The 27,960-nt window shown below is 43.4% G+C and overlaps 1 protein-coding gene across 1 annotated transcript in view; it reads right to left on the bottom strand.

The window, feature by feature from the left end:
- Positions 1–26,764, bottom strand: part of PALMD (palmdelphin) — a 56,684-nt gene extending 29,920 nt beyond the window's left edge. The window contains exon 1 of the mRNA XM_028732762.2: positions 26,688–26,764. The gene's annotated coding sequence lies outside the window, so the exon portion shown is untranslated. The remainder of the gene's footprint in view (positions 1–26,687) is intronic.
- Between the last annotated feature and the right edge of the window lie 1,196 nt (positions 26,765–27,960).

Here is a 27,960-nt window from a genome sequence, read left to right as displayed (position 1 = left end):
CAAACTTTTCCTCAAAGTCCTTAGCTGCTATACTACACCAGATGTTAGCTTAATTAACCACAAACCCTGAAATTTCAAATACTCAGTTGTGAGGGGGCATGTGTTGCAAAATGTGTTTTCTTTGCTATGAAACCCTGCAAAAATTTGTCAGCCGTTTGGAGGGGATCCCAAATTTGGGGCTCCATAGTTAACGAAGCTCCAAATGCTGCCATCCCATAGTGTTGTCTCTGTGTGTGGTAATTTAAAATCATGGAATTAAGTTGGAAGGGACGATGAGGATCATCTCGTCCAACCCCCCCCCCCCGCAACACTGGAATATGCAGCTGTCCCGTATGGGGATTGAACCCACAACCTTGGCATTATCAGCACTATGCTCTAACCAACTGACCTATCCACTGAGTTTAAATTTAAATTTAAACTCAAATGTAGGCTTTAAAAACATTTTATAATCTAGTGATAGAATTATACAGTGGTACCTCAGGTTACAGACTCCGCTAATCCAGAAATAGTATCTCAGGTTAAGAACTTTGCTTCAGGATAAGAACAGAAATCGTGCTCTGGCGGCGCAGCAGCAGTGGGAGGCCCCATTAGCTAAAGTGGTACCTCAGGTTAAGAACAGTTTCAGGTTGTGAACGGACCTCCAGAATGAATTAAGTTCTTAACCCGAGGTAGCACTATATAGCAAGTTCTTATGGCATTGTAGAGTTGTGTACAATGTATGTACCAGCTGTGTGTAGGTGGGGCACTAATGTCAGTGGCTACCATTTGGCAGTACAGTGCTAACAGAACCACCCCCTACCTTGGTTGCCACCCCGTCTCCCTGTGGTGAGGAATTTGGGGTTGGGGTAAGCGAGAAGAGAAGCAGACAAGTACTGCCACAGTCACGCCTTGGCCTCTGCAGAGGCAGCATTAAAGGAAGAAGGACCCCTGGATGGTTAAGTCGAGTCAAAGGTAACGATGGGGTGCGGTGCTCATCCCGCTTTTCAGGCCGAGGGAGCCGGTGTTTGTCCACAGACAGCTTTCCGGGTCATGTGGCCAGCATGACTGCACCGTTTCTGGTGCAATGGGACACCGTGACGGAAACCAGACTGGACGGAAATGCCGTTTACCTTCCCACCGCAGTGGTACCTATTTATCTACTTGCACTGGTGTGCTTTCAAACTTCTAGGTTGGCAGGAGCTCAGACAGAGCAATGGGAGCTCAGTCTGTCACGGAAAATGGTTCTCTAGGTCACCAATATGGCAATGCTATGAGCTGACAATTTGAAATCTGGTGCAAGAATCACTTGCAATATATATAGACCCTAAAGTTTCGAAGTCCCCCAGTGGTGCAACAATTAAAAAGAAAAACCACCAGTACATTTGCAAAGCTAAGCAGGGTCTGCTATGTTCTCAAATTGGATGGGGGAACCATATGTTGAAAATCCTGCATTGCAGGGGGTTGGGCTATAGATGACCCTCAGAAGTTCCTTCCAACTCTATGGATTTATGAAGTTCCATTGTGTATATGGGACCATAACCTACTCATAGTGTTCAAGTTGTCTTTTGTAAGGCAACCTGGGAGTTTTTAGCATACACTGAAGGGCAGGATATAAATTAAAAGTGTTTAGAAAAGAAAGGAAGAAAGTGTTAATTCAGAATTATTAAGGACCTGATCTTTTCTATACATAGAAAATTAATGTTCCCCCTTTCATTATAGGGGAGTTTCCATACTCTGAAAGTAAAGCTGAGCTTTTTTCAACAACTGTGAAGCTGAATGTGATTTTATACGGCTGAGAACGTTGAGCAAGTTCTTTATCTTCCAAGTTAAAAGGGCAAGCATTCTAAAAATACACACAAAACTTGCAAAACAGGTAGAATGATGAAAAATAATATCTGCTCGTTGCAAAAAGACTGACAAATCTCTTCAACGTGTAATCTGAGTTGGTTTGAAATTGTTCTGCGCCTTTGGTATCATGTAACTGTAACTTCACAATCTCTTCAAATATAGATGAACATGGGAATCAGTATATGCTTTTTTTTGTTTTGTTTTGAAAAATGTGCAGTGAAGCTGTGCCCGACCCTCCAAGTGCCCCTATTTTCTAGCGACAGCCCTGGATTTACAGAAGCTGTCCCGGTTTCTGATTTGATCCCTGAATGTCCCACTTTTCCTTAGGACATCCCTACTTTCATTAGAGAAATGTTGGAGGGTATGGAGTTATGCGACCCCCAAGCCAAGGAAATAAGTAACTATACAACCTTTAGAAGACATCTGAAGGCAGCCCTGTATAGGGAAGATTTTTTAATGTTTCATGTTTTATTATGTTTTTATATATGTTCAGACCCTCCAAGTGCCCCTATTTTCCAGGGACAGTTCTAGATTTACAGAAGCCATCTCGGTTTCTGATTTGATCCTGGAATGTCCCGCTTTTCCTTAGGATGTCCCTATTTTCATTGGAGAAATGTTGGAGGGTATGGAGTTATCTGACCCCTGAGCCGTCTGAAGGGGATCCTGTATAGGGAAGGTTTTTTTTAAAAAAAAAAAAGTTTAATGTTTTATTATGTTTTTATGTTGAAAGCAGTCCAGAGTGGCAAACCAGTCAGATGGGCGGGGTATAATAATAATAATAATAATAATAATAATAATAATAATAATAGAATAGGACATCCCTATTTCATCCGAGAAATGTTGGAGGGAAAGCAGTGTCACTTGTCCATAGCACATAGATTCTGTGCCTTTATTATCTGAATTACAGATGACTTTTAGAAGACATCTGAAGGCAGCCCTGTTTATTGAAGTTTTTAATGTTTGAAGTTTTATTCTGTTTTTAGTCCTCTGTTGGAAGCTGCCCAGAGTGGCTGGAGAAACCCAGCCAGATGGGCCGGGTATTATTATTATTATTATTATTATTATTATTATTATTATTATTATTTAAAAAACAAGGAGGAGGAGGACCTTACTTGAAAAGGAAGCCTAAAGAGACTTAAAAGGTGGCGTCCAACACAAAGCAGACCCACAGAAGTCAATAAGCAATGGTCTACCATGAATGAATGAATTGACTGATTTATTATGGTCACAGACCAGAATTACAGACATATGCAATAATAAAAGCATATAAATATAAATAATTTAAAATTAAACTCTATAAGCTGGAACACAGTAAATCATACAGATATGAGTATGACTTAGTCTGATACCCAAAATAAATAAAATGAAGTGGAAATGATTGTTTTCCAGCAATCAGTTTTACTTTTTTTTACCTAGGTCAAAGTCCTGTTGCAAAATCACGCAGAAAGAATTTCAAAATAATTGGCCACACTTGTCCTCCCTGTAACCCGATGCCCAGGCTTTTGGCCTATCCATCTTTGGTCATACTGAACAGCTGGTATTTTATCTTACAAAAGAACTTTTTAAGCATTTGAAGACTCCTGCTTTATCCTCCCTCTAGGGTCTCTGGCTCTGCCAAAGTTAAGTAGTAGAATAATTTCAGACCTAGCCAGTCTTTTTCTTTAAAAAACAAAAAACAGAACCACCACCACCACCACCACCCACCTGTTAAAAGACACAATAACCAGAGGAATTAATATGATTTCGTAGTGCCCCTGTAAAAGGGAGTATGTGAATTGCTCACTTTTATAAGGTGTTCCAATTGCTACATGTTGCTTGCAAAATTTCTGTTTTGACTCCATAGCTGATTATATAGCAAGTGAATTGCATAGTGGTGCTAAATCATAGACTATCTGCTTGGCCCTTCTTTTGGATAATTATAAATCTTCAGTGAACAATCTTTGTTCTTTTCTTTCCCCATTTTTATGTTATTTGCCTTTCTTTTAAACCAAGCATGGCTGTAAGTATTAGCAAAGTCTTTTAAATAATCCAGACAAGGCCTAGAAAGAGAATAAATTTGATAACACTTGAGTGCAGAAACAAAGAAACAAAAACCCCTGGTGTATAATTTGAGGAGAAAGTAGCAAAGCCTTTCTTACGTTAGGGCTTGCACATAGCAGTGAGGCACTGAATCAAACATACAGAGGACAGAACTCACTTAGAACTACCCAGCCATTCAGGGCACATTCTACCTCTGCAAACATCATACCACTCTGCCAGGTGCTAAAGAAGGGATATTTCAGTCCTCATGCATATTTAGGAGGGAGGAAAATATGTTTTACTGTCAGGTATACATGAGGAAACATAGACTGAGCACAAAGTTTGCCTAATAGTTTCAGTAGATCTTATGCTCAGATTAGTTTGCCTAGATATCATTGCAGACTAAGAATAATGTCATTGTTTTTCAAGTGAGTCATGTTGCAAAAGTTCCTTCAATGTTTTCCTCACTTGTTGCTAGGCGGACTTTCCCCCCTTCAATCAATACTGTACCTTCTTTCCCCACCATTTAAAAAAGGTAAAGGACCCCTGACAGTTAAGTCCAGTTGTGAACGACTCTGGGGTTGAGGCGCTCATCTCGCTTTACTGGCTGAGGGAGCTGACGTTTGTCCGCAGACAGTTTTTCCGGGTCACGTGGCCAGCATGACTAAGCCGCTTCTGGCGAAACCAGAGCAGCGCACGGAAATGCCGTTTACCTTCCTGCCGGAGTGGTACCTATTTATCTACTTGCACTGGCATGCTTTCGAACTGCTAGGTTGGCAGGAGCTGGAACCGAGCAACAGGAGTTCACCCCGTCGCGGGGATTCAAACCACCGACCTTCTGATCGGCAAGCCCTAGGCTCTGGGGTTTAACCCACAACGCCACTCACATCCCTTTCCCACCATTTACTTTAATCCAATTCTGAACTGGATTTGCATGGCAAAAGGGAGAAATGGGCCAGCTGTCGTTTTGTCTGGCCTTAAGCCCACTTTGTCTATGATGGTGCCATAACCAAGATATCACATACAGATAGCTCAGAAACTTCAACAGGCACGGTCTCTGTAAGATTCCTGGAAGAGAGTTTGTGAGATTTGTGACAATTAAAATAGTTTCCTTTACAGCTATTTTTACCAAGCCTGTTGTCCAAATTGGGAAGCACGATCTACTGAAAACTGTTTCCAACCTTCGTTTCTCTGTAGCAGATACTGAGCAAACGTTTCTTTTGACCTAACGGATGTTGACTTATGAATGCAACATTTGTAGTCAATTTGATCTGGCAGGCTGATTGCATTCTTTTGTGGGGTCCACCCCTCACTGCATGCTTTATGTATTCAGTTCTATTTCATAATGGATTATTTTTACCGCAGGAGTCTGCTTTCATGATGCATTACCAGAGCAAATATCGAAAAAACTGTATTAGGAAGTGGGTGGGGCTCTTGAAGACTAGATAATCCTTTTTTATTATTATTTTTAAAAAACCCATAGGGGATTTTCATGGCAACACCAGCAGCTGAACATGAATATGGGTATTTTGATCCTAAATGCAATTTTAAATCACTGCACAGACTGGTACCAGTACATCAGAATTGCACCTGATATCCCACCACCCACAGCTTTTAACATCTTCTAAGACTGCTCCCCCCAATTCTGCAAGCCTGATATAAAACATTATTATTGTTGTATTTTATTTTTACGTGTTTAATTTTAAAGAGCTGATCAGGAGACGAAATCACTTTCTTTTTTGAATGGAAATTGGAGGCATGCTTTTATTTATTTATTGCAAGAATATATTGCAAGATATAAATCCTTCCAAGGCGGCATACAAGAAACACTGAGCTGCATTTAAAATACATAAACACACACGAGCATACACCAGGGCCCAGCCTCCGTATTTCTCCGTGAACGACTGTTCTGAGAAAGCCTCCTGGCTTGAGTGGGAGAAAGGAAGCCCAAAGCATGTAGACTCGTGTAGAAATAGCAGAATGAGCCTCCTCTGAGGGCAGCTCCTTCTGCGTCTCCACACCCTCTCCAAGCAGAATGCAAGGCTAGGGCAATGAGTCAAGGAGAGATGGAGTGATACACAGTCTCTTCTGTGGGCAGGTGCTTTGATTATTATTTATTTTATTTCTGGTGGCATGCAGTCATCAGTTGTCTTGTGGCCCAACCCCATTGAATTCAGCAGGGCTTACTTCTGAGTAGACATAGTTGGGACTACATTGTCAGCCAGGGAGCTCACTAGTGGCCCACTTTCTCTCAGTCTAACTTTCCAAGACTCTGGAGATGATGGAACTGTGAGGTAGTGAACCACATTCACTGCCTTGTGAGATCCTTGGAGGAAAAACTGAGGTCCACACAGTTAGAAATGAGACTGCATTTAAAGTGATGGAGAAGGCAAAGGTCAGCAGTTGTCTTAAGCAGCGATGGACAATCTGAGGACCATCTGTGCTGACCATTGACCATGCTGGAGCCTTTTCCTCATCACCATTGCAAGGAGGTCTCAGGCCTCAGGAAGCAGGAAGCCTGTTGCCTGAGCTCCAAGACCTTCTTATGATGGTACTGAACCAGAGGGAGCAGAGGAGCCTTTGCAACATGTCAAGGTGAAAAACTGCGACACGTGTCTTCCAGAAAGGCAGTCCCACACAAGTCATGTGACCTGCATGAGATCATGGTCCTGAAAGACACGGTTTTTGGGAGGCGAGACTGTGGCACCCAAAATGGGCACCAAGCTCTCACACGAAAATAAAAATGGGACATTCCAGTTTGGTGTAGTGGTTAAGAGCGGTAGACTCATAATCTGGTGAACCGGGTTCGCTTCTCTGCTCCTCCACATGCAGCTGCTGCGTGACCTTGGGCTAGTCACACTTCTTTGAAGTCTCTCAGCCCCACTCACCTCACAGAGTGTTTGTTGTGGGGGAGGAAGGGAAAGGAGAATGTTAGCCGCTTTGAGACTGCTTCGGGTAGTGATAAAGCGGGATACCAAATCCAAACTCCTCTTCTACTGCTGCGATAGTTGAGGGGTATGTAAACAGAGGCAGAGACACTTGATTTGGGGAGGGCTGGTGGGCCAGGGATGGACTTGGGCAATCTTTAGTAACATGACACTCTGCGCAAGGCCAAAATTTGGTGTCCCCAAATGGGTCTTCTCAATTTTGCACCAAACACTGCCCTAAATCTGGTGCTGTTTGGGTCCTCCATAGCAGGAATGCTACAGCACAACAAGAAGGGTGAACCACAATAATACACTAAATTCATGTATTTAATGAGAAAACGCCTTAACTTTCATTGTGTTGTGTCTGATTACAAAATGGGTGTATTGGGAGAAAAGCACACTAAAATGCTGACCCTTTTCTGAGGACTCTCTTTTTTTTAATGGCAAGCTGATTTGGAAATGTAACAAACTTAAAACTGAAAAAATGAGAACTGAAATTGACATATTCTTCCAGCCGTAGTGGTTTTGATGTCTTTGCCAGAGAAATGATTTTAAAACCTTGGACGAAGTGATTATAGCTCCCTCTGCCTAGTGGGAACATCTCTCTTGACGTTGTCCTAGGACATTTGCTGAGATAATCCTACACCGTAGCAAGTGGCAAATGTTGTTTGTCTTTCTTCCTCGTACAAGAAGTTCCACACCCTGAACCTCTGGAAGAAAGCTTTCCGTGACTCTGTTCCTCTGGGTGGAACACCCTTCCTATTTCTATTCATAACCACCCTGTTAAACCTTTTAAGTTGAAGAAAAAGGCCTCTTTAGCAGCGTTCTGGTCTGTAAACTGTTCTGGTCTCTGTAAATGTTGACATACTTAAAAAAAACCCTGTTACTGGCATGTACCAGTCCCATGATGGTCACCTGTGTGTTTTGTGGCAGACTTGTTCCTCTCCTGTCTTTTAAATATAGGATCTTTTATATGTAGTCATCTTTCTTTCTTTCTTTCTTTCTTTCTTTCTTTCTTTCTTTCTTTCTTTCTTTCTTTCTCTCTCTCATTCTCATACAGAAATAAAACAGCAATCTTGAACATAAGATGTTAAAAATAAAAATAAAAATAAAAATAAAAAATTATTTATATCCCGCCCTCCCCAGCCAAAGCCGGGCTCAGAGCGGCTAACAACAGTAAAAGTAACACAGTTTACATAAAATCACAATCAATTAATTGAAATTCATTCTAAAATCAGTTCAGAATCAAATTAATGGCAACCATTGGGCTAGAGTTTTGTGAGGATTACTAAAGGAAAGGGTCAGACTGTGCCTTGGCCAAAGGCCTGGTGGAACAGCTCTGTCTCGCAGGCCCTGCAGAAAGATGTCAAGTCCCGCAGGGCCCTAGTCTCTTGTGACAGAGCGTTCCACCAGATTGGGGCCACAGCCCAAAAAAGCCCTGGCTCTGGTTGAGGCTAGCCCAACCTCTCTGTGGCCTGGGATCTCCAAGATGTTTTTATTTGAAGACCGTAAGGTCCTCCGTGGGACATACCAGGAGAGGCGGTCCCGTAGGTACGAGGGTCCTAGGCCGTATAGGGCTTTAAAGGTCAAAACCAGCACATGAACCTGACCCTGTACTCCACCGGGAGCCAGTGCAGCTGGTATAGCACTGGATGAATGTGATCCTGCAGCGAGGACCCTGTAAGGAGTCTTGCCATGGCATTCTGCACCCACTGGAGTTTCTGGGTCAGGCTGGGTCAGGCTTTCTGAGGTTGATCTCTAGGGAGGACAATGTGAGAAGGATGCAGCAGTCATGTGCCATTCAATCCCAGCCCCTCAGGGGAGAGGCTGTGTTTGAAGGCTGCATGGCGTCCTTCTCATGCCACCCTCCCTGAGTCGCTTTGTGAGGCTGGGATATAATCAAATCCCAGCCTGGCAAAGTCACGCAGGGCTGGCTCAGGGGAAAAAAATGCTCCTGGGGCAATCGCTCCGGCAATCAAATAGTATTTTATCAGCAAAAAGACACCACTTACATAAACCCTTGCATGTTAAACACGTACATTTATTGAATTAGTAATCTATTTCCTTGAATCTAATTAGCCTCAGAATTTTACAAGCAAAATATTTGACAGCATCTGTGTTCGGCTGGTTTACAATTTGGCATCTCCAGCAAAGCATAACTTAAATGTTTTGTATTATGGTTCTCATACCTGACAACCCACAATCTAACTGAAAGCTTTTTTGCAGTTTCCCCAGATATGTACTGGAAATATTCTCCTCATGGATGGGGTGACACTTTCTTGGAAATTATCATTGCAGGGAAAGGACCAGGGTAATGAATGGGCACTTGATAAAGGGAGTGCACAGGTCCCAAGGATCACTTCGTATCTGTATATACACATTCCACCCCCCCAAACAATCTGATCTGTTTTTGAGTCACACTCTGTTCTTTCTGCTTCAATTTGTGCTCTTGATTCCAAGCCCAACCTGTACAAAATGGGTGCCCCGTTCCCTGCAATGGGAATTCTAAAAATGCATTGTTCCCCACTTTTGGCCAAAATGAAAGAAATTTACAGGCACCGAAGCGCCTCCAGAGTGGATTAAGCCTGCCAAATTGTGGGCAAATAAATCCAGGGCTTTTCATTTAGGGCACCTTTCAACTCTGATTTTTTTTTTTTTTTTTACAGAAACAACCCAAGGACAAGCCTATAACACTTAAAAAATAAATAATTTTTTTTTTGCCAGAATGGCATACAATTTGCAGGCATTGTGAGCTCTTCTGAGGGGATGAAGCCTGCTAAATTTCAGAATGGTGGCTGTAATGATTCTCTCATAAAGGCAAACATTTTGCTGTTGGACTGGGGGGGGGGGGGTGTTTCAATAAGAGCTATAGGGGTCAGGGTGTTGGAGGAAAAACCCTAAATGCCTAGAAGAGACTGGGGTAGGGGGAAGCTAATATGCAAACTTGGCCCCCACTGAGTGAAGTTCTCCAGCCTTTCAGTTCTGCAAAAAGTTCACAAGGTGGCTTTGCAATATTGAAATAATGGAATAAAAGTTACAAAACCATCAAAAATATGAATTATCAATATAAAACAAGAAAAGAAAACAAGAAACAAAAGCAGCATTAAAAACATCACCATGCAGGCAAATAATAATGTTGTCTAAAAACATTCTCTTTGGCCTTGTATCTTTTACTGACTTTCTTTTGTTAAGGCCGATAGGAAATGCCGGGCGCCGATGAATATTAAATGACAAAAACAAAATGGTTGTGTCTCCAACTTTCATTTTAATCTCTGTCTCCCAGTGCTGATATGACCTTAATCTTAGCCTTCTGGACAATGCCCTACATTTCTGCGTGGAAGGACAAAAATCTCAGCATATTGCAATGATTTCCAGCGCCATTGGCATCGCTTAATTGCTGTGGTCACCAAAAGTAGGCCATTCTGACAAAGCGTATATCATTTGCTCATGTAAACAAGACTTCTCTGCACTCTGACCCTTGAATGCCACCCTGTCATTTCACAACTGCTTGTAACGTATTTCTGCATTTTTGCTCATGTGCTCCTTCGAAAGGATTCTTGCAGCTTTCTTGGCTTTCCCTGGAGTCTTAAATGTCAATTTCTCTGTTTAATGAGACATCCCTCCTCTCCCCTCCCTTGCAGCCTTAGATGGAGGAAACAGCTGTCTAGGGGCTGACTTCCACACACAGTGTTTTTGTGATAAAGAACTGGCAGCTTCTGAAACCAGATTTAATTAAGACTAGCCTTTCTCCTGCAGTCTCATCAGAATAGCACACTCCCCTTGGAATGTCATTACCTTTCCTAACTACCTCAGGAAATAGTATTAGAAGATTATTAATTAAGGGGGAAATGTACAGAGCTCATTATAGATGGCTGCCAGGGAAAGTCAAATACTGTGATTATCTGGGGCCTTTGTGATATGTTTCTGTTGAGACTGTGATCATGAAAAAAACCCCAAAACACTTCTGCTGTATTTTACCCTCCCATCCACACAGAAGACGCCCTTATGGGGGAGGCTTAACACTGAAAACTCTTCCGCTTATAACTTAATAGCAGCTTCTGCCAGGAAAATTAAACCAGCAATCAGGTTTTGGGTTTCCCATGTCAGTTTCCTGTTCTGCCTTAGCCAAAGCCCTGGCTGTTACTTCTGGTGTGGGTGGAGGGGATGTTTGTTCCAGTTCTGGTACACTGGCTGGACATTGGCTGCTCCATATCCGTCATGAAATTCTTGCTGTTGTTTCGAAGTGTTTGAGCTTTCCCTCGCAGTGTGCAAATGTAAACAGTGCTGTGGTGTTCTGCACTTAGCCTACGGTTCCATGACATCCACCATCCTCTACTTGTCGTAGAGATCCCCTTAGGTATTTGAAAAAGAAACACACCCCTGGCTCTCTCAGGCTTCTGCCTCACTGTTCCTCTCTTCTCTGTTTAAATGATGCACACCAGCGTGGTGTCGTGGTTAAGAGTGGTGGACTTGTAATCTGGTGAACCAGGTTTGCTTCCCCACTCCTCCACATGCAGCTGCTGGGTGATCTTGGGCTAGTCACACTTCTCTGAAGTCTCTCAGCCTCATTCACCTCACAGAGTGTTTGTTGTGGGGGAGGAAGGGAAAGGTGATTGTCAGCTGCTTTGAGACTGCTTAAGGGGATTGAAAGGTGGGATATCAAGTCCAAACTCCTCCTCCTCCTATCTGCAGAATAATACACCAAAGTACTGTGCAAAGACCAGCCAGTGTCAAACTATGCTTAGAGTGCTGGACTAGGACCAGAGAGGCCACTGTTAAAAACCACACTAAGCCATGATGTTCCCTGCGTTACTTTGGGCCTATCACTGTGTCCCAGCCATAGGAGCCAAAACTGTGTGCAACCCCCAGCTTCATAAAGTAATATCTAACATCTTTCCCTCCCTCCCTCTGTGAGACCATACATGTACCCTGTGCTTCCCCCCCTAGAAAAATAGGTGCTGGTACTCACCATGAAGTTGTTACAGTAAGCGCCACACTTTTTAACAACAAAAAAGAGGTGACAGTACTGTGTACCCTTGAGTACCCCCTGAAAAAAGCACTGCATGTACCTATGGATTTCTGGTTAGCATCTTGCTCCATGTTTTACTGATTTTTCCCAAGACCAGCAGTAGTTTTTTCTGTGGTGGATGGTTCCCATTATTCTGAGTTTTGAGATGTCAGTTTATAGCGAATGCTGTAGGTGAGAAGTCATCTAGAATTACTAGGTTATATAAGAATGGGACCTGCAACAACATGTGGATTGTTCCTGATTGCTCCTGATCCAGAGTTCCAGGATCCTCAGTTCCACCTCTTTTCTCCAGTTTATGCCTCTTGAAAGCTTTGGGTTCCCTGAAACATGTTGATGCCTCTTTCTTGTGCATGGATGGCACTGTTTTAGCCACATAAGGATTGGCACTGAAGTATATGAGATAGAACTCCGGGGCTTGCTGAAGGTTCAAATGGAGTTATGTAAAGTTATAAATACTTTTTTATCCACTTACAGAGTACAGTGGTACCTTGGGTTACAGACGCTTCAGGTTACAGACACTTCAGGTTACAGACTCTGCTAATGCAGAAATAGTGCTTCAGGTTAAGAACTTTGCTTCAGGATGAGAACAGAAATCGTGCTCCAGTGGCGCGGCAGCAGCAGGAGGCCCCATTAGCTAAAGTGGTGCTTCAGGTTAAGAACAGTTTCAGGTTAAGAACAGACCTCCAGAACGAATTAAGTTCTTAACCCGAGGTACCACTGTACTGTGCAAAGGAAGTAAAATTCAGGAATCCAGCTTAGTTAAATTTTAGATGTGTGCTTCTTGAACAGAGGTTTCCTAGAGATGAGGCGTCACGTCTCGGTAGGATGAGATGCTTTGGCCAATACGTACCTCACATCACATTCTGATGATGCCATAGAAGCCTGCCCAGCAAAGCAACCCCATTGTGCTGTTTATTCCACCAGGGCCTTCTGCGTTAAATCTGAGATAGTTTAGATGAAGATGAAAGAAGGCCTTTGATGTGCAATATGTGTTCCAGACCTTATTGCCTGGAACAAACTAAACATGGATCTGAGGCTTTGTATTAGGAGAAACCTTTTGCAGAAAACACGATCATCTTCAGATGTATTTTGAAAACATTCTTTTGCATCCAGCAAAAGACCAAGAGAAGCTAGTTGGATGCAATTAAACATCAAAGCCCCTGTTGTCTCCTTATTAAGTGGGTGATATGTTTTGAGACCGTCTTCTGTCTTCTAATGCATGCTTAATATGAAATATCGGGACATTGTTCAGTGCCAGTGTTTGATGGAGACATGCCCTTAGAAGGGCAAGTTAGTAACATACGTATCTTTTAAATAAACCAGTTCTAAGTATTCTGCCACGTTATAGTGTAACCGTGACAAACAAGGCTTGGATTTGTATCCAACACGAGTGGTGCTCCTCTCATGTAATGGGACTTCCTCTCTTCTGCATACACATCCCTGGATGGTTTCAGGTAAAAAGATTAAAGAATTGTAGGGTGGGGATAAATTTGTCAATAGCAAGTACCCATGATGACAGATAAATGGATCCATTGTGTTTGGATGCAGTGTTCCTCTGAGCATCTGATTCCAAGTGGAATTCAAAGGGAAGGCCTCTTGCCTTCACACCTTGCTTGTAAATTTCCCAGGATTTTCTGGGTGGCTGCCATTTTTATCGGATTCTGAACTAGATGGACATTTCTTCATCCGAAACAAAAGGAAGGGGGACTGCTATCTTATTTGAATGGCACCCCTGTCAAGTTCGGCCATAGCAGGTTCATAACCTCAGCCCAGATATAGCTGCTGCAGAACTTAAAACGAAGAAAGTTGCAATCCTGACACCATAGCCCAGAGAAACCAACACATAGTCCTAATCAGAATTTACTTGAATAGAGGTCCACCTTGCTTTTAGTGACCATACCAAGGTGACAAGCAAATGCTAGGAAAGTAATACAGTAAGCCAACAGAATGGTAAATGCATTTGGCAGTCTGGATCTGTCTGGATCTGTGGTTCTATCTATTGAAAATGAGTCAAAGGGAACATTAGCAGCTACAGATGTGACCTTGGAAGTAAGTCCAACTAAGAAACGATGCTGAAGAGAGGGGGGGGGGGGAGAGCCCCTGTTAATAAGAGACTGGCTAAGAGTTGTAAAAAAGGAACCTCTTGGGGAAGAAGAAGGTACATAGCTGTGCATTTCTGCATTCTTTACCCACAAATCGCTGGGTTGGCTCCCCTGGCAGCCTGCATAGATGAGATTCGTCCTCTGACAAATAAAGTGAGTTGCTGGGCAGGCAATAAATTGGAGTGACAGTGGAATCAGGTGCAATAAAGGCAAGGGATTGACAGGCTGAGATTGTTGTTAAACTATTGCCTGAAGCAGCAATGAGACTATAGGACAGATGATTAACTGGTCGTGGTTCTGACAGAGACAGAGGAAGCAGTTCTCAAAAGCAGATCTACATTGCCCATGTAGATATGGAGCGGTCAGCATTTCACAGCCACCAGTCGCATGATTTGATGCTTTGCAAATCGTGAAAGAACACCATGCAATCCCAAAACTATTTGTTTCACCACTGGTGTGCATCATTTAAACAGGGCTTCATCAACTGTTTTGCAGATTTAAAAAATTCATTCTTGCCAGATTTCTGTAGACTTGTAGAATTGAAAGGAACTGTGGAGGTCATCTGGCCCAAATCATCTTCCTGCGTAGTGCAGGATCTGCTGTCCAGGATTCAACTACAGCATCCCTGACAAATGGCTCTCCAGTCTTTGCTTTAGCAGTTCAGTGTAAGCACTTTGCATGCAATCCATGCATAACTCTCTGGTCATGGATGGGGTGGCATGCACAGAGGAGGGGAAAGAGGATGGTACACCAGTTCCCATCTCCTCCAGTGATAGAAACTGAGATATGAAAGCTAGGAGCTAAATGACACCTTAAACCAAGGTTATGGGCACAACAATGGAATGTCTAGGTGCACTTTTTAATAACAATATACAAAACTGCAGCTAAAATATTATGTTCATTTTTCACATGGTCTACTCCTTCCCCTGCCCAAACCCCTAATATTCTTAAGAGGGTCTCTTCTCCAGTCTTCAGAGAGTAGCTGGAAGTAGGGAGGCAGAAAAAGGTCCTCCTTTCCTTCCACTCTGCAGTTTTAATCTGAAATCTTAGGCTCAGTACAGTGCCCAGAGCATGGGTAGGCAAACTAAGGCCCAGGGGCCGGATCCGGCCCAATCGCCTTCTAAATCCGGCCCGTGGACAGTCTGGGAATCAGCGTGTTTTTACATGAGTAGAATATGTGCTTTTATTTAAAATGCATCTCTGGGTTACTTGTGGGGCATAGGAATTCATTCATTCCTCCCCCCCCAAAAAAATATAGTCTGCCCCCCCCCCACAAGGTCTGAGGGACAGTGGACCGGCCCCCTGCTGAAAAAGTTTGCTGACCCCTGGCCCAGAGCCTAGAAACTGCTCACACAAATGACATTCCCTGTCACAAAATGCTCCAAGAACAACGGGTGTTTCGAACACTGCTGTCCTCTAAATCTTGTTGCCATAGCCATTGCATCTTCCACTGATATCTCATCCCTCTGAGTTGACAGCAGTGGATGCAGTTAGTTCATCTTAGAGAACCAGATTTGGGACAAGGGTTTCCAATGATCTATCCGTGGGTAAATCACCACAGTACAGTGGTACCTCGGGATAGAGACACTTCAGGTTACAGACTCTGCTAACCCAGAAATAATACCTCAGGTTAAGAACTTTGCTTCAGGATGAGAACAGAAATTGCGTGGCCGCATTGCAGCGGCCGCAGGAGGCCCCATTAGCTAAAGTGGTACCTCAGGTTAAGAACAGTTTCAGGTTAAGAACGGACCTCCAGAATGAATTAAGTTCTTAACCCGAGGTACCACTGTATGTGTATACAGGCGTGCAGAAAAAGTACATGCATGTGCCCACACTTCCCCATCAAACGACCTACATATTGATCCTAGCCCCCATGAGAAAGCATCTCACTTCATAACATGTGAAGTAGCCCTGTTCAGTTCTGTGTCACTAACTCATAGATATAAGAGACTAATGCCCGAGCACAAATTACTTCATGTGGGTAGGTATGTAAACATTAAAACCATAGTCTGGCCAGACAATTAAAAAAATGATTTTGTAAGATCCTCTTGCAAATTAGATTTTTAGAGGCTTGTCTTATTTATTTAGAACAGCTGCCTTCCCTTCCCAAAGGTATTCGGTACAACATAATGGCATCTAGGTGTTTGCCCCAAACCAAAACTCAACAGCAGGTTGCCAGTCAAACAGCAACCCACATCATTTTGACAGTGGAAAAAGCATTCCAGCATAGAAATGTTTTTTATCAGCTGAGAAAAAAACAAACCAAGGAGTTGGAGTTCGGGTGCATTTACCTTGGAAATTAGTTTCAGAAAGTGGGTTTGACATGGGACGGGAACAGCCCTACTGTTAGGCAGAAGGGAGGCAGTTCCTGAGGGACGGAGGGGAGAGCAAGATTTTGGATAATAGAGCTGTGTATGCCTTGTGATCTGCCCTGTGCCCCTTAAGCCAACCTGCTGCCCTCAGGTGCAGTGGAAGACACTGCCCCATGACAGTTAACCTAAGATTGAATTAGTGGTCTGGTCAGCTTTTGTACATGCAATGCGAGAGGAGCCATCTTTGCCTTGGGCAGCAAAATGTCTTGGGCTGGTCCTAACAAGGGGAAAGGAGATTTTATATTAGAGATTCTATTGGAGCATTGGCTAACAGGCTAAAGTAAAAATCAAATAAAATCTCATGAGTAAAAATGCTGAGAATCACAAGAGACTTTCAGTGATTTCTGATACTGAGGGCTTTAAGAAAACATATGTTGGTCTGTTATTTAGCATGAGTCATACTAAGGTCTGTACGTTTGATTAATGAGTTTATGTGACATTCTGTCCCTTTCTCTGTAATGTAGAACAATATAAATCAGGGGCAGCCAAGTCAGTGGTTTGTTTAAACAATGACTATACTATTTCATTTTTTTTTTAAAAAGAGAAAGGCCATTTTGGATTCATGTGATGTTATCAGCAATTTATTATTGCATTCACAGAAGTGTCAGATGTCATGCCAACCTTTACTTGTTGCTGCAATTGCAAGACATCTTGCTTTTATTTTTGGGAAGGAACTGAATGTATAAATTCCAGGCATAAAGCACAGTCTCCATTGCCGTAAACTCCCCTAAGATTTCATTGACATCACTGGTTTCAGTCTTTTGCCATACAGCCTATTGAACGAAGGAAGACTTGTTTTCAGTGCACTGGAAGATTGGCTCAACATCCAAAGGTCATTGGCTGCATCTAAAGCACAGTCAGACTTTACGACAGAGGTGTAGCGGGCAAAGGAGGCAGCTATCTTCCTAACACGCACGCAAATAGGACCTGATTTTCAGGATCAGCTTTTAAGACTTTGTACTGACACATAGGCCTGGAAGCCCTATTATAAAACTCTATTCTATAATTTTCCTTCGGAAGTAGTTTATTTGTCTGTCTGTTTTTAAAACTAATTTTTATTGCTTCCAATAAACACTATAATAAAACAATATCAAGCAATGTACATCCAAGTTGTGATTGCACACAACATATATAGAAGAGAAGAAGAAGAGTTTGGATTTGATATCGCGCCTTTCACTCCCTTTAAGGAGTCTCAAAGCGGCTAACATTCTCCTTTCCCTTCCCCCCCACAACAAACACTCTGTGAGGTGAGTGGGGCTGAGAGACTTCAAAGAAGTGTGCCTGGCCCAAGGTCACCCAGCAGCTGCATGTGGAGGAGCGGAGACGCAAACCCGGTTCACCAGATTACGAGTCTACCGCTCTTAACCACTACACCACACTGGCTCTCATGCCTGTGAGGTAATGCAGGTACTGTATGACGCTGCCCCTGCTCCCAACTAAGATGTTTGCTGGCTGAAGACAAAAGATTGTCTTTGAAAATGTCCACGAGAAGTGGGTGGTGGCCTGATCTATGGTCCTGTAGATGTTGTTCTCCGTGGTTCCTATTAGCCATCAAGAGCGATGGTCCAAGATGATGGGACTTGTAGTTTATCAACATTTGGAGGGCTGAAAGTTGGAACTCTCCTCCTCCAAGGGAACGTCTGTTCTTTTAGTTGACTGGCGTTGTACATATCATGAAGGTTTGTTTTTCAGATAATGCTCTTTCCCCTTTCTTCATCTTTATAAATACTCAGGCTAAAAATGTGCATGTATCATTATTAAACACAAAATGCTTTTTCTCATCTCCTTTTGCCCCTCTGTTGGAACTGGGCTTTCTCAGATTTGAGCAAGGAAGCCCCTTGTCTCTCTCTTCCCATTTTGGTTCAGAATTTGGTGTTATTCATAGAATAGATGTCGACAAATTTCACCGAGTATAAGAAAATTAAAATGCAATGAATTTTAAATGGGAATCCCAAGTGTTCTGGCAATTAATTTGGATGGAACAATAAGAATATGAAGAGAATAGCAATGGATAACTCAGAGATGTAGCTGGCAATAAGCCAAAAGGAAATGTTTTAGAATAAATCTACTGCAAACACAATAGGCTCTTTTGAACGGTGAAAGGAAAATTAAGTCTTTTCAAATTAGACTTCTCAGTCCAGCTGGCTGAGAAGAAGAAGAAGAAGAAGAAGAAGAAGAAGAAGAAGAAGAAGAAGAAGAAGAAGAAGAAGAAGAAATTAGTTTTGTAATCTTGTGTGGATCTTTCTTCAGAAGGCATTCCACATTCTGAGTTGAGTCAATAAGCCTCTTAAACCTCTGCTAGAAGTCTACTTTTCTTTACAGCCAGATCAGTATATTTCACTGGCAAGTCACAAGATTGCTAGACAACAACTTGAACTCCCTCCCCATGCCTGTCCTAGCTTCCCATCCCCTTTGCCATTCAGCATGCCCAGACATGTGTGCCTGCTGCTGAGAAGAAAGCGAGAGCACTTTATTCTTTTTCTGTATATTGTGGGCCAGTGCCTCTTTTGGTCCTACATCAAATCATTAAAGGTAAAGGGACCCCTGACCATTAGGTCCAGTCGTGGCTGACTCTGGGGTTGCGACGCTCATCTCGCTTTACTGGCCGAGGGAGCCGGCGTACAGCTTCCGCGTCATGTGGCCAGCATGACTAAGCCGCTTCTGCGAACCAGAGCAGCGCACAGAAACACCGTTTACCTTCCCGCCGGAGCGGTACCTGTTTATCTACTTGCACTTTGATGTGCTTTCGAACTGCTAGGTTGGCAGGAGCAGGAACCGAGCAACGGGAGCTCACCCCGTTGCGGGGATTCGAACTGCCAACCTTCTGATCAGCAAGTCCTAGGCTCTGTGGTTTAACCCACAGCACCAACCACGTCAAATCATTACACACCTTTAATTCATTCGTATAGAGACCTGCTTTGTAGAAACATGGTTAGTCAGCAGATACATAAGTCTCTTCAGTTCCTTTCCTCTTACAGGTTATGATAAACCTGCATACTGCTTTAATCTCAGTGATCTGATGGGATCTTCCCCTTTGGCTGAGCAGAATGTACTCAATAAAGAAAACTAATTCATGTGCACATACAGATCAGTCCTGAATTCATACAGGATTCTGGTTATGTAGAAAACCCTTAATCAGCCAGGCTTCCCATGTGTGCCTTTCTATTTTTAAATGCACTTTCTACATGCGCTGCCCCATCTGTGTGTAACATTAGTGTGCCAGCAGCGCATCTTCCAAAATACAACCTTTATGAGTAGGTTATGGTCCCACATACACCATGGAAGTTCATAGAACCATAAAATAACAGAATTGTAGAGTTGGAAGGAATCCTGAGTCCAGCCCCCTGCAATGCAGGTATCTCAACATGCAGTCCCCCATCCAACTTGAAACCATACCAGGCCCTGCTTAGCTTTGCAAATGTGCTAGCAGTTTTATTGCTGCACTACCAGGAGGGGCTGAACATGCATTTGGGCCATAATAGGTACATTGCACAGAAAATAACGGGCTGTGCATGGATCCTTTCAACTGTTTCCTGTATAAATTGGACTTCCTTGGGGCTGTATAAGTCCCAGATGTCCTTCAGTCTTTCCTCACGGCTGCTTGATGTCTGCTTTGAAGAAGAATGGGTGGCTGGCCATTTTTACATCTGTGGGTCCTTATGTGAAATTCCAGCATGATCTCATTAGCTGTGCATGCTTCTTTAGTCCAACTTGAGCTCAGGCAGCTTATAGGCCAGGCGAGTTGCACATGCAAGCCAAATGCATGGCATTCCATTGATGTAGTGTGCAAATAGTTACCGGCAAACACAGAAGGAGCTACCAAGCAGCCCTCGCACCTGATATCCAGTTGATGTGCAAACCCTCGTCCTCCGAGATTGACAGGAACACACTCGTGACTCTTTCCACGTCTCTCTGCCTTACGTAACAATTGCTGCTATATATTCTGACTCACTGTTTCCTTGGCCCTGACGGCTGACTTTATCTGTTCACGCCCTAATGGAAAGCTTTCTGCTGAATGGAGGCTCTTGTGCTGCCAGTCTGCTCTATGGAAAACACACATAATTACATTCTTCATAGAAGATGAACACAAAGGCTCACCATGAATACAGCCAGCTCTCAAAATTAGGACAGTGTCGATTCCCTACAATTGCTGGGAGCTCACAGAACATCCAGGGCATTTGCATGTGAATGAGCAACGCACACATATTTCTGGGAGGGAATTATCTCTCGGGCTTTGCTTCTGTGAGCTCCTCACCACCCAGTAGGCATGAGGCCCTGAGGGGATTTTCCCATGTCCCGGCTGGATGCTAGCACCAACCAGCTGGCTTTAGCTAAAACATGCCAGAAAAGCAGGAGGTGAATATTCTGCCCATGAGAGCCTTACTACCATTTATCACTAGTGAAGACTTAATTACACTCCCTTTTGGTGGTCTCCAAGAAGTCATAGGAACTGTGCTATTTTTAATCTGTTAAAAGACAGGAATTGAAACAGAGGTACGTGTTTTCACCTAAATTCTAAGTCCTAAAAGAATAAATACTTAAAAAGAGTGTGCTGAATCTGTGAGTTGGATGGGATTGACGGTGCCAATACATGACACAAAATAACAGCTGATTAGATCTTGGTGGGTTTGTTGGGAACTGCACAGTGTAGGAATAGCCAACATGAACTCCCATCAGCACCAATAGGCATGGCAAATAGTCAGGGATGATGGAAGTCATAGTCCAAAAACATCTGGAGGGAGCCACATTGACTACACCGGCATATGGGAACCTATGGGTGGAGATGATATGGCCTGTTTTCAGTCCATATCACTTCTGCCTAAGCCTGTCCCATTTCTTTTCTATTTTGCTTTCTTTCTTTCTTTCTTTCTTTCTTTCTTTCTTTCTTTCTTTCTTTCTTAAAAAAGTGGTATGGTACCCTGACCTGTGGGGCCAATTAGGCCCCATGGGGATCCTAATTTGGTCCACAAGTCATTTCCCCCAAGCTGCACCCATCTGCTCCATAACTGACATCATACATGATGCTATATCCCAATTCTCATATCTCAACAAATCCCAGTTGTTCCTGGGCAAGCAAGGTCTGCAGTCAGGGTCTTTTAAAGTATTTCACACCCAATGCAAGCCCTACTGGGATTGGCTCCCCTCAAGAGCTCCCCGAGTGGGCATACAGCAAACCATGCTTCCTTTGCCCAAGAAGCTTGATTTCAAAACCGACAGGCAAGTGAACATTTTCCCTTTGTGGACTGACTTGAATCGAAGCTGGTCTGCAAAGGGAAACACTTTGGCTGACATCATGGCAATGTCAGGTGATTGACAGGCTCTGCCCACCTGTCAAAGTGGCCCACATAGGTATTAGGATTTGGCCCACTGGCTGAAACTCATTTCCATCCCTGCTTTCAAATCTGAACAAACTGGATTGGAACACTCTTGTTCTTTCTATCTGTGTCATCTACTGGCATATTGCTGTTTTTGATTTTTACATTTGATAGTTTGCTGAAATTATCATATATATTTGTATGTTGTGAACCGCTCTGAGATCTGTGGGTGAAGAGTTGTATACTAATTTAATAAATAATAAAATAAATAATAATAATAATAATCAGTGTTATGTTTCTAGAAAAAAGAGGTGTTGGAACTCACCATGAACGCCTCCCTTGTTCTCTTATAATGGCAATGGCGCCCACCTGAGTTCTTGTGAGTACCGGCTAAAAAAAAAAGCCCTGATAATAATATATGGAAGGAGGGAAAGAAATGGAAGTAGTTTTATTGATCTGACTGTTTTCTGACAGGCCCTGCATCTAGTATAGTTTTCCTGCTTGCATTCCATAGCTGTAGGATTTCACAAATGCTTTTGTTAGTGTTTGAATGTTCAAAATAGCCATGAATGGAAATACCTGAAAGCACATGGATGGTTCCATGCAGCAAAAATGCAGAGTAGCTCAGGAATCCCCCCCTTTTGTTTCACCCAATTGTTTTTATAAGAACATCAGCCTAGACATCAAATGTTTGCTGTGCCGAAGATCCTTCAGAGAGCCTGTAGCATTTGGAGAACACATGCAGAATTTCCCCCCAATATGCTTTTTCAGATATTCGTCTGTTTCTGGTGACTTGAAATACCTGGATCTATTGGGGCACTTTGTGTTGAAACTGAGGGGGGAAAACTGCGACACACCCCTCCCCCAATAAATTTGTGCAGTAGGAATGAACCACTTGGTCTCGAATCCCACTAGATCTATGAGCTATGGAGGCAGCATACAAAAGGCTACTGCTAATAGGCATACTGTTGACAGCAGCTTCTACTCATCTTTCTACAGGTGGAGCAGGACCCTTCACACTGGTGCAGCTGGGCAGAGGGACACCTCTCCTTCATCAAAGCCACCTCTAGCGTGGTAGATCATGGGGTTGGATTGTTTTGCCCACAATTAGTATATCAAGAGTTAATCCTCTTTGAAATTATCAGCAATTTAAGTGTGGAACTTCCAAATGCAGTGAGACTAAATGCAGTCAGTAATGTTCCCATCATTGGCAATGGATATGTCAGCCTTCAGGGAATAGGCTTCCTCCCCCCTTTGGCAGAAGATAAGCAGAACAAAGGGATGCGGGTGGCGCTGTGGGTTAAACCACAGAGCCTAGGACTTGCCGATCAGAAGGTCAGCAGTTCGAATTCCCATGACGGGGTGAGCTCACGCTGCTTGGTCCCTGCTCCTGCCAACCTAGCAGTTCGAAAGCATGTCAAAGTGCAAGTAGATAAATAGGTACCGCTCTGGCGGGAAGATAAATGGCGTTTCCGTGCGCTGCTCTGGTTCGCCAGAAGGGGCTTAGTCATGCTGGCCACATGACCTGGAAGCTGTACGCCGGCTCCCTCGGCCAATAAAGCGAGATGAGCGCCGCAACCCCAGAGTCAGTGAAAGGAGTTTTCTTACCAGTTAGAAGCTTTAATGATCACAGCAAGGGAACAAAGAACCCATTTCCTAGGAATGAAGGTGCACCCACTTCCTCCCTAGTCACCCACGTCACTACCACGTCTTGTAACCTGATCTCTCAACCACTGTGCTGTCCTGTGCTGCCACCTTATCTGCTCTTCTTGACCTTGGGCTGAGCGGATGGACACTTTCCAGAGACAGTGTGTCTGTTAACTCTCTCTCTCTCTCTCTCTCTCTCTCTCTCTCTCTCTCTCTCTCTCTCTCTCTCAGTGCTTCTCCTCTTAGCTGTTCCCCCTCCACTACAGTGGTACTGCGGGTTAAGAACTTAATTCGTTCCGGAGGTCCGTTCTTAACCTGAAACTGTTCTTAACCTGAAACACCACTTTAACTAATGGGGCTTCCTGCTGCCACCGTGTCGCCACTGCACGATTTCTGTTCTCATCCTGAAGCAAAGTTCTTAACCCGAGGTACTATTTCTGGGTTAGCGGAGTCTGTAATCTGAAGCATCTGTAACCTGAAGCGTCTGTAACCCAAGGTACCACTGTACTTCCCAGCTTCTGCCTTCTGAACTATGTCCTTCTGCAAACCACTCTTCCAAATCTATACTGTCCTGCTGCTCCTCGGAAGATTCAGGATCCTGATCAGGAGCAGGGGGAGGCTCCCACCATTCCTCCTCAGTGCAGGCCTCCTCAGCACGGTCCCTGAGAGATACCACTTATGGTGGAGGGTATCTCACATATAGTATCAAATGTACATCCAACTCCCATCCAAGCCATCTCCCATGTGGTGCTCATAACTGAAGTTCAGGCCATTCCGTTTATAGTCAGAAGCCTATATAAGGCAATGCTGTTGGATAGGGAGAGCTCCGTTGGTAGAGTTTGAGACTTTTAATCTCAGGGTCATGGGTTCAAGTCCCACATTGGGCAAAAATATTCCTGCACTGCAGGGAATGACCTTTGTGGTCCCTTCCAACTCTACAGTTCTATGATTTTATGATTCCAGGAGGGAAAGCGTATTAAATGGCATCCAAGGGTGTATAATAAAAGGAGTGTCTAAACTTACTGTGTTCATGCTCTGTTAACATACCTGAATAATGTAAATCATATCAGAGGATGTTCCTTTATTCCTTCCCCAGTAATCATTATAAATTTGAGTGCAAAACTAATGCACTTCAAAATAATAATAAAGAACCAGAGAAAGAAGGAAGGAAGAAAGAAAGAAGGGAAACACAAGAATCCTAAGTATAATCCCATGCCCATCTGATACAACAGATTTATTATAAACCACTCTGAATTTTTCAACTGAAAGTTAAAATTAAAACCTTTTAAGCCAATAAATAAGTAATAAAACAGAGGCCTGCTAAACAGACACAAGTAAAATGGATATTTCTGAGACATATATCATGGTTTAATTTAAATTGCAAAGCAGTTAAATAATCCTCACCGCAAATGTATTTCATTTCAGTGACTTCACGCCACCTAGAGAAAAAGAGCCCATTAAAGTTCACCATAAATTATGCAGACTCAATTTCAGGTTCTTCTAAGATTGGTTTTCAATTTAACCTGTCCTTTCAGATACGGGCCTTCGTCTTTGTTGAGATTATGCTGTGCAGTCTTCCACAACCTGGTGTCTCTCAGGTGTTGCTGGATTCCAATTCCCATCAGACTCAGCCAGGATGGCCAGTGGGCAGGGATGATGGGAGCTGTGGTCCCAAAATATCTGGAGGGCATCAGGTTGAGGAAAGCTTGTGTGATATGTCTTTCAGGTGCCTCCTTCCCTTCCTGTTAATACACAGTGCTCTTGATAGCAGCAGCAACCCCTCCATTGTAAAGCTTTAGGCACTAGATTTCTACATTCCAGCTTCCAGGTGGCACTGAGTCGCTGGCCATTTCCCCTTGGTTTGTCAAAAGAAAACATAGCAAAATTCAGCAGCAGATGCCATATTCTTGTTACAAAGTGGTTAGGGGAAGTATGCATGTTTTTCCTTTTGATGGACGGCCTCTTTTGATCAATGGATAGATGACACGCCAACGCTTGCAACCCATGAACAGATCACTTTCAGATGGAAATTATATATGGACAAATGTAATGATATTTGGAATGTATTTGTCACAACCATAGTGGCCCATGAATCAGTCTACAGTGGTACCTCAGGTTAAGAACTTAATTTGTTTTGGAGGTCCATTCTTAACCTGAAACTGTTCTTAACTTGAGGTACCACTTTAGCTAATGGGGCCTCCCGCTGCCGTCATGCAATTTCTGTCCTCATCCTGAAGCAAAGTTCTTAACCCGAGGTACTATTTCTGGGTTAGCGAAGTCTGTAACCTGAAGCGTCTGTAACCTGAAGCATCTGTAACCCAAGGTACCACTATACAGTGGTACCTCGGGTTAAGAACTTTATTCGTTCTGGAGGTCTGTTCTTAACCTGAAGCACCACTTTAGCTAATGGGGTCTCCTGCTGCCGCTGCGCTGCCGTTGCAAGATTTCTGTTCTCATCCTGAAGCAAAATTCTTAACCCGAGGTAATATTTCTGGGTTAGCGGAGTCTGTAACCTGAAGCGTATGTAACCTGAAGTGTATGTAACCCGAGGTACCATTGTATTTACTTTTTATTTACCTAGGAGCCAACTCCTAGGGGCTGAGATCCCTTCGCTCCCCCCATAAAATATTTGAGGGGGCCAGCCCCCTCCCCCAGCTGATGGGTATTGCCATTCCAATGGTGTGTGAGTGCTGTGTCATGTGATCGATTATGTGGGGTGGGGTTTACCTGTCCCCCCATATTTTATTCAAGTTGGCACCCCTGCTTCCAGATGACACCTGATATGTATGACACCTCCTTTGTGTATCCTGGCTGCATCGTCACAAATATAGCTCGGTGTCTCTGTATCAGGGATAGGGCACCTGTGGTCCTTCAGCTGTTGTTGGACTCCATCTCCCATCATTCCTGACCATCAGCCGTGCCGGCTGGAGCTGATGAGAGATGGAATCCAGCAATGTCTGGAAGACCACAGGTTCCTGATTTCTGCTCTATATCATTTGCATTAAAAGATTGAGAACCCTCACACTCTTATGTAACAGGGGCAGCAGGAAAGCTTGGGTAGACCCCTACTTTGGATGGTTTTTTCTTCCCAGGAAGTATCCAGAGTACCAAAGATTTCCTCTTTGAATGGGCTGTCACAGGTGTGTAGGGTGATGATCGCAGAGGCAGCCTATGAGAGCTGGAGTAAAGTTTTGATGAGTTGGGTACATCCTGCTGGTCTTACACTACCCAACATAGCTGTCAACTTTTCCCTTTTCTTGCAAAGAATCCTATTCAGAATAAGGGAATTTCCCTTAAAAAAAGGGGGAAAGTTGACAGCTATGCTACTCAACCACAACAGAAATGAGAAAACCTCATACAGAGTCATACAGTAGAATTCTCTAGGCAAAAACCTTGTCCATACATCTGTTTCTCTTTTTGCAAATAGCATGAAACACGCCATCTCTTACCTTTGTGCCTTCGTAGAGCAGTGATTAATCCAAGGAATTGCCTCGCACTGCTGCAGCAGTTGCCACACTGCAAATGGCATCGGGTCAGAGTGTACGTAGGGAAGTTTGAATCTGTAATAATGAAGGCTACCATCTGACTGCTATTGGGTTTTGTTGACGTAAGTATCTAATTTACGGGAGAGGCACCTGCTGGCATAGCAAGCATAATATCACCAATCTGTTATTGATTTCAACATGACAGCTGCACACTAAACCAGATTAGTAAATATTTAACCTCGGTAAATTTAGGGTTTGAATGCAATCATGAACTGACGGGAATGTATGCCTGGGCAAATCTTGAGTCAAGGCTGGTGAACAGCAGGCAAGATGACCCAGGAAAGACCCAGGGAAGGTTAACATCTTGCTTTTGATGTGCAGAAAGTTCTGGCCCATTGCCAAAACAGAAATAACAATGACTCATGGATTTTGAATTTGAGTAGCCTAGTCACTTTTAACCCCAGAGATATCCAACTGCAGCACTGCCAGTTAAGATGCAGCTAAAATCATACCCGACAAATTTGCGACACATGTTTTCAGATGTTTCTTTGGGAAACTAATGAAGTCACATCAAAAGCCCTGTAATTGATACATTCAAAATTCTGGTTGTGCTTCCACAGAAAATCACTGAAGTTTCATTTTAAATGAACAACGCATATTCAGTGAGGTGAAGTCTCCCCCTTGTGGAAAGTGAAAGCTTTCAATGGTGTTCATTTTCTTCAATTGCAGCAGACAAGATTGAGTGCTATGACTTTTGCTGTTGCTGCCTAACCATTGCTTTGTTAGAAGGGTTGCTGTTAATACAGGGGCCAGCAAACTTTTTCAGCAGGGGGCCAGTCCATTGCCCCTCAGACCTTGTGGGGGGCATTTTTTTTGAAAAAAATAATGAACGAATTCCTATGCCCCACAAATAACCCAGAGATGCATTTTAAATCAAAGGACACATTCGACTCATATAAAAACACACTGATTCCCGGACCATCCGTGGGCCAGATTTAGAAGGCAATTGGGCCGGATCCAGCCCCTAGGTCTTGGTTTGCCTACCCAAGTGTTAATAGCTCAGGTTGATCAGCTGAGGCTTCTTCAACAGGAACTTGTGGTTTGCAGATGGTCTCCAGATGAACTGGATTTCACTAGTGCTATTTTTCTAGGAAAAGAGGTCCCGGAACTCACCACAAACACCTCCCTTATTCTCTCATAATGACAATGGTGCCAAACTGAGAGGTGCCCAAACTGA

This window comes from Podarcis muralis, chromosome 5, assembly GCF_964188315.1.
Source record: "Podarcis muralis chromosome 5, rPodMur119.hap1.1, whole genome shotgun sequence".
NCBI classification, from domain to species: domain Eukaryota; kingdom Metazoa; phylum Chordata; class Lepidosauria; order Squamata; family Lacertidae; genus Podarcis; species Podarcis muralis.
Note: the sequence above shows the minus strand (reverse complement) of the source record. Positions and strands in the feature narration are given on the sequence as shown.